The sequence below is a fragment of the Triticum dicoccoides genome, chromosome 4A, assembly GCF_002162155.2.
Source record: "Triticum dicoccoides isolate Atlit2015 ecotype Zavitan chromosome 4A, WEW_v2.0, whole genome shotgun sequence".
Lineage (NCBI taxonomy): Eukaryota > Viridiplantae > Streptophyta > Magnoliopsida > Poales > Poaceae > Triticum > Triticum dicoccoides.
This window is the reverse complement of record NC_041386.1, coordinates 380,562,760-380,571,173: the sequence shown is the minus strand read 5'-3', so window position 1 is coordinate 380,571,173 and position 8,414 is coordinate 380,562,760.

The following is an 8,414-nucleotide window of genomic DNA, read 5'->3' as shown; positions in this document are numbered from 1 at the left end:
TGGATGAACAGTTCCTGGTGGGGGTGGATGAACAGGACCCCGTGGTAGTAGAGGCCGTTGCCGCTGGATGAACAGGACCCGGCGGAGTGCTGGATGAATAGGACAACCCCGTGGAGGGCTGGTGGAATAGTAGCTAGTGGAGGGCAGATGTACAGTAGCCCATGGAGGGGTGCTTGAACAGGACCCCGTGGAGAGCGCTGGTTGAACAGTGGCCGGTGGAGGAGCGGTGGAGGCTGGATGAATAGGAGCCCATGGATGAACAGTCTCAGGTGGAGGCTATAGGAGGTCGATGGTGGATGAACAGTAGCCCGTGGAGGTAATCAACGGTGGAGATGAACAAAAGCACGTGCAGTCCCGTTTTGCGGTATGCCACACCCCTCTCGATGAACAGGACTCCCGTTTCGACCGTAGCGCTCCAACACAAGTCCGTTTCCCTCATTTTGTAGTATGCCAGGCCTCATTTCGACCATAGTGCTCCAACACAAGTCTGTTTCCTCCATTCTACGGTACGCCATGTCTCGTTTCGATTGGTTGTTCCGTCTAAGCCGGTTGGCTCCCGATAAACACGATGCAATCTGACCCAGTCGGTTGCCTGCCGATGAACACGGCGTTGTTTCTCCGTTCTGACCCAGCCGGTTCACTGCCCGATGATCAGGATGCCATTGTTGTCGTCCGTTTCCTGTCCATGTACACAAGCCCTGGTCGTCCGTATATAAATGCATGAGTATGCGCTTGAGACCCCGCCCGTATTTACGTACATGGATGTATTTTTGCCCTGTGGATGTACGTACGTGAAGAGGACTTAGATAGGACTACGTGAACTGCTATGTCGGGCGCTCTACAACGAAACATGCTGCTACTTAATCGGCCACGGTTCATACTTGAAGAGAGACCGATCGACCAATATGTATGTACACGTTCGTGGCCAGACAGACAATGCTACATACACTTTGACTAAGTGGGTCCCAGCGGTCAGGGAGGATAAGGACGCACTTCCTTGCGTGCGAAGATATAGCTGATCGGTCCCAGCTGTCAGGGGGAGGAATCGTTTTGATTTGAGAGTAGTAAGGTGGCACTTCCTCATGTGATACTTCGTCTTGCCGAGACACCACGTGATGATCGGGTGTGATAAGCTCTACGTTCACATACGACGGGTCCAAGCCAGTTTTGCACACGTAGAATACTCGGGTTAAACTTGACGAGCCTAGCATATGCAGATATGGCCTTGGAACACTGAGACCGAAAGGTCGAGCGTGAATCATATAGTGGATATAATCAACATAGTGATGTTCACCATTGTAAGCTACTCCATCTCACATGATGATCGGACATGGTTTAGTTGATATGCATCACATGATCACTTAGATGATTAGAGGGATGTCTATCTAAGTGGGAGTTCTTAAGTAATATGATTAATTGAACTTAAATTTATCATGAACTTAGTCCTGATAGTATTTGCATATCTATATTGTAGATCAGTTGCTCGTGTATAGCTTCCCGGTTTTATTTGTGATATGTTACTAGAGAAAAATAAGTTGAAAGATGATAGTAGCAATTATGTGGACTAGGTTCGTGATATGAGGATTATCCTCATTGCTGCACAGAAGAATTATGTCCTTCATGCACCGCTAGGTAACATAAGTATTGCAGGACCAGATGCAGACGATCTGAACATTTAACAAGCTCGGTATGACGACTACTTGATAGTTTAGTGCACAATGCTTTACAGCTTAGAACCGGGACATAAAAATGTTTTGAATGACATGGAGCATATGAGATGTTCCAAGAGTTGAAATTAGTATTTCAGACTCATGCCTATGTTAAGAGGTATGAGACCTCTGACAAAGTACTTTGCCTACAAGATGGAGGAGAATAGCTCAACTAGTGGGCATGTGCTCAGAATGTCTGAGTACAACAATCACTTGAATCAAGTGGGAGTTAATCTTCCAGATAAGATAGTGATTGATAGAGTTCTCTAGTCACTATCACAAGTTACTGGAACTTCGTCATGAACTATAGTATGCAAGGCATGATGAAAACGATTCCCGAGCTCTTCGTGATGCTGAAATCGATGAAGGTAGAAATCAAGAAAAGCATCAAATGTTGATGGTTGACAAGACCACTAGTTTCAAGTAAAAGGGCAAGGGAAATAAAGGGATCTTCAAGAAGAATGGCGAGCAAGTTGCCACTTCCATGAAGAAGCCCAAAGCTAGACCCAACCCTGAAACTGAGTGCTTCTACTTCGAAGGAAATGGTCACTCGAAGCAGAACTGGCCCAAATACTTGGCGGATAAGAAGGATGGAAAAGTGCACAAAGGTATATTTGATATACATGTTATTGATCTGTACTTTACTAGTGTTTATAGCAAACCCTCAGTATTTTATACTAGTTCAGTTGCTAAGAGTAGTAACTCGAAACAGGAGTTACAAAATAAACAGAGACTAGTTAAGGGCAAGGTGATGATGTGAGCTGGAAGTGATTCCAAGGTTGATAAGATCACCATCACACACTCCTTTTACCTTCGGGATTAGTGTTGAATCTAAAATAAATGTTATTTGGTGTTTGCGTTGAGCATAAATATGATTGGATCATGTTTATTGCAATACGATCATTCATTTAAGTCAAAGAATGATTGTTGTTCTATTTACATGAATAAAACCTTCTATAGTCATAGACTCGATATAAATGGTTTATTGAATCTCGATCGTAGTGATACACATATTCATAATATTGAAGCCAAAAGATGAAAAGTTAATAATGATAGTGCAACTTATATGTTGCACTGCCATTTAGGTCATATTGGTGTAAAGCGCATGAAGAAATTCCATGTTGGTGGACTTTTGGAATCACTTGATTGTGAATCACTTGATGGTTGAGAACCATGCCTCATGGGCAAGATGACTAAGACTCCGTTCTTCGGAACAATGGAGTGATCAATAGACTTGTTGCAAATAATACATACTGATGTGTACGGTCAAATGAGTGTTGAGGCTCGCGGTGGGTATCATTATTTTTTGACCTCAGCAGATGATTTGACCAGATATGGGTATATCTACTTGATGAAACATAAGTCTGAAACATTTGAAAAGTTCAAAGAATTTCAGAGTGAAGTAGAAAATCACCGTAACAAGAAAATAAAGTTTCTATGATCTGATCATGGAGGTGAATATTTGAGATACGAGTTTGGTCTTCATTTGAAACAATGCAAAATTGTTTCGCAACTCACGCCACCTGGAACACCACAGCGTAATGGTGTGTCCGAACGTCGTAATCGTACATTATTAGATATAGTGCAATCTATGATGTCTCTTAATGATTTACTGCTATCATTTTGGGGTTATGCATTAGAGACAACTGCATTCACATTAAATAGGGCACCATCTAAATCCATTGACATGACACCGTATGAACTGTGGTTTGGCAAGAAACCTAAGTTATCATTTCTCAAAGTTTGGGGTTGCGATTGTTATGCTTGATAAGCTCGAACCCAAATCAGAGAAGTGCGTCTTCATAGGATACCCAAAAGAAACTGTTGGGTACACCTCCTATCACAGATCAATAGGAAAGATATTTGTTGCTTAGAATGGATCCTTTCTTTAGAAGGAGTTTCTCTCAAAAGAAGTGAGTGGGAAGAAAGTAGAACTTTATGAGTTAGTTGTACCTTCTCTCGAATTGGAAAGTAGGTCATCACAAGAAATAGTTCTAGTGATGCCTAAACCAATTAGTGAGGAAGCTAATGATGATGATCATGAAACTTTGGATCAAGTTACTACTGAACCTCATAGGTCAACCAGAGTACGGTCTGAACCAGAGTGGTACGGTAATCCTATCCTGGAAGTCATGTTACTAGACCATGACGAACCTACAAACTATGAGGAAGCGATGATGAGCCTTGATTCCGCGAAATGGCTTAAGGCCATGAAATCTGAGATGGGATCCATGTATGAGAACAACGTATGGACTTTGATTGACTTGCGCGATGATCGGTAAGCCATTGAGAATAAATGGATCTTCAAGAGGAAGACAAACACTGATAGTAGTGTTACTATCTACAAAGCTCGAATTGTCGCAAAAGGTTTTCGAAAAGTTCAAGGTGTTGACTATGATGAGATTTTCTCACTCATATCGATGCTTAAAAGTCTGTCCGAATCATGTTAGCAGTTGCCGCATTTTATGAAATCTGGCAAATGGATGTTAAAACTGCATTCCTTAATGGATTTCTTAAAGAAGAATTGTATATGATGCAACCATAAGGTTTTGTCGATCCTAAAGGTGCCAACAAAGTGAGCAAGCTCCAGGGATCCATCTATGGACTGGTGCAAGCATCTCGGAGTTGGAATATATGCTTTGATAAAGTGATCAAAGCATATGGTTTTATACAGACTTGCGGTGAAGCCTGTATTTAAAAGAAAGTGAGTGGGAGCACTACAACATTTCTGATAAGTATATGTGAATGGCATATTGTTGATAGAAAAGAATGTAGAATTTTCTAGAAATCATAAAGGAGTGTTTGAAAGGAGTTTTTCAAAGAAAGACCTCGGTGAAGCTTCTTACATATTGAGCATCAACTATAAAGATAGATCAAGACGCTCGGTATATTTTCAATGAGTAGATACGTTGACAAGATTTTGAAGTAGTTAAAAATGGAATAGTCAAAGAAGGAGTTCTTGCCTGTGTTGCAAGGTGTGACGTTGAGTAAAGACTAAAAACTAGACCACGACAGAAAATAGAAAGAGAATGAAAAGTCATTCCCTATGCCTCAGCCATAGGTTCTATAAAGTTTTCTATGTTGTGTACCAGACCTATTTTGTACCACACCAAGAGTTTGGCAAGAGGGTATAATAATTACACAGGAGTGGATAACTTGACAACAGTCAAAATTATCCTTAGAAGAGAAAGAAGATATTTCTCGATTATGGAGGTGATAAAGAATTCGTCGTTAAGAGTTACGCCGATGCAAGCTTTTACACCGATCCGGATGACTCCGAGTCTCAATGTGGATACATACTGAAAGTGGGAGCAATTAGCTAGAGTAGCTCCATGCAAAGCATTGTAGACATAGAAAATTTGCAAAATACATACGGCTCTGAATGTGGGAGACCTATTGACTAAATTTCTCACAAGCAAAACATGACCACTCTTTGGGTGTTAATCACATAGTGATGTGAACTAGATTATTGACTCTAGTAAACCTTTGGGTATTAGTCACATGGAGACATGAAGTAATCACATAAACATGTGAACTATTGCTGTTAAATCACATAATGATGTGAACTAGATTATTGAGTCTAGTGCAAGTGGGAGACTGAAGGAAATATGCCCTATAGGAAATAATAAAGTTGTTATTTATATTTCCTTATATAATGATAAATGTTTATTATTCATGCTAAAATTGTATTAGCTAGAAACTTAGTACATGTGTGAATACATAAACAAATAGAGTGTCACTAGTATGCCTCTACTTGACTAGCTCATTAATCAAAGATGGTTAAGTTTCCTTGCCATGGACAATAATTGTCATTTTATGAACGGGATTACATCATTAGAGAATGATGTGATTGACTTGACCCATCCGTTAGCTTAGCACTATGATCGTTTGATATACATTTTATTGATCTGTACTTTACTAGTGTGAGGACTTAGTCATGGAGCCATCGCGATGAGGTTAGCTTAAAGGGGTTAATTAGGACAAAGGACACGAGGAGTTTATACTAGTTTGGCCCCTTACAGCGAAGGTAAAAGCCTAGTCCAGTTGTAGGTGGTATTGCTAGGGTTTCCATGAGCAGGGAGTGAATATGCTTGACCCGGCTCTCGATCAGTTGTTTATTGTCCTAAGCCGCCGCTAGGCCGTCCCCTTATATACACGAGTTGATGCCCTACAGGCCACAGAGTCCCAGCCGGCTTATATAATGTATCCGGCTCGGTGACCTTTCTTATATGCCTTACAGTACAAGTTTACATACATGGCGGTTTACATCCATGGGCCTTAAGCCGCCTTAGGGTCTGGGCCCTCTACCAATCCTCTCAATGAACCTCCATATGATCTTGGGCTTCATTGGGATGACCCGGCCCCTCCTGGGCGGGTCATACCTAATAGTTATATCCCCAACATGAGGGCCCTAGTTGATTTGAACTTGTTCATGTCAATCTTCAACACTTAGAAAAATCCTTCCACATCTGTTGTGAAAATCTTATAACCCGCCATGACGTCATCTCCAAGAATTTCATAAACCCGCCACGACGTCATCTTTAACGGATCTTTATCTTAATGTCTTCCCAAAAATCGTGGCATCCAACTAGCTGGATAACCATCATTTGCCCTCCTCGTCTTTCGCGCCTGCCTATTTTTTTGTTTCCTTATAAATAGAACCATAGAGTCATCTTTTCATTCTTCTCCTTCTCCTTTCCTCCTCCTCACAATGCACTGACCCGCATGAGCCTCGCCGTCGTCGACCTCCGTCTCAACCTCAACTCCGGCTGCTGCATCGCCCTAAATAAACCAGAAAACTACGGCGCCACTCCGCTGTCCTAACAGCATCAGTAGGCCCTCTTTTCTTTGTCATAGATCTGTCATTAGGTTTTGTTGGTGTTCGTCAGCGTTCGTTGCCGCCCTTCTCTCTCCTTATTTAGTTCCATGGATTAGATCCAGAAACCATATGAATCTTGTGAGGTAGTAGTTTTAGCACTTGTTATTGACACTGGAATATATCCCCGCCGCGACAGATCTTCTCTAGGGCACCTCTGCTTTTCCACTGTCACCTATGTAGGTTTTGACTTTATTTCCTTTTTCTGAACAGCGATAGATCCAAATTTGTAGCCTCAACCTATGGAACCTGTTTGTCCTAACAATTAGAAAATTATAACCTTGATAGATCTTGAATGACTTAAATCATGGCGGCTTATTCTGCCGGTTTATTGTTACTTCATATATCATTAGCCCTTGCTTAAGCCGCCATTCTGAACATGCACTGTACTTGTTAACTTGTATCCTACCAATTAATCCGAGCCTCCAAATTATTTCCTTTTAGGCTTTCCTTTCACCATGCTGCCAGAGACGATGACGACTTGTAACTGGGTTCCTTCCATCGTCACCGAGAGCACCTTGAAGGATTTTTTTCACTGTTGGATACTTACGAGAAAAAAGTGTCATGAATTATCGTGCTCCTACCCCGGCCGAAGAGAAACCTTAGCCAAAAGATGGTGAAGTTATTGTCTTTACTGATCATATGAATCGGCGCATCTCGCCGCCCGGCTCGAAATTATTTAGGAATGTCCTGCACTTCTTCAAACTCCATCCGCAAGATATTGGACCCAATTCCATATCAAATATCTGTATCTTCCAAGTTTTTGTGAGGTATACATTCAAGAAGAACCTAGCGTTGAGCTCTTCAGGGAATACTTCTACCTGAAATGCCAGAACGAGTACACCAATGTTCCCAGCTTGGAACTTGGCGGGATTTCAATTCAACGAAGACGAGATGCCATCTTCCCTCATGTAGTTGTCACACCCTAGCTAGTCATGCATTAGAGTGTTGCATCATGTTTACTCTTTCATCAGAAACTTGAAATGGGGATCTGTGAAACCCTCAGAATCATTTTGAAAATGACCCAAATAAAAATTTCTCCAAAAGGGTCCAAGAAAATGCTCATGTTGCTCTCTGAAAATATTGGACAGAGATAAAAATCAAACCAATATTTTCAAGAGCTCATAGGTATTTATTTTGGGCATTTGGAATTAATGCATAAATATTTGCATTGGAAATATATTATCTATATATATTAATATATGTCCAAATATTATGCCAATTATAAAGGAGCTCTGGAATAATATATCTAGCCCCTGCAAAAATTGGCATAAGATATATAAATGATTTAATATTTTATTTAAATCAAAACAAATGTCAGAAATTAGAAAACAGAAATAATTAAAAAGGGAGAAGCTTACCTGGGCTCCTCCCTGTGCGGCCCAGCCAGCTGGCCGGCCCAGCAAGCCAGCCCAGCCCACCACCGCCGTCGTCCTCCTGGCGCCAGTCGGCCAGGCGTGTGGCCGGCGTGCGCGCACGGCCGGAGCGCCACGCCACCAGCTCGTCTGCCTGCCTCCCCTGCCAGCGTGACGCCGCGGCGCTTCTTCTCGGTGCCGCCCCGATCCCCTGGCCTTATCCCCCCCTCTCTCCCGTGCTGCTCCCTCTCTCTCTCTCACGGCCGAACACCACCATCGCCGCCGTTCGCCATAGCAGCCGTCACCGGCCACCCCTCGCTCCCCCGACTAGCTCAGGAGCTCCGCCTCGACCCCCTCTTCCTCCCCACCGCTCCACGGGTCTCCGGAAGCCCTGCATCGCCGCCTACGTCGCCGTTCCCCTCCTCGGCCACCGGAGGTCATCGCCGTCGATTCGCTGCACTCCGGCCGCCCCCG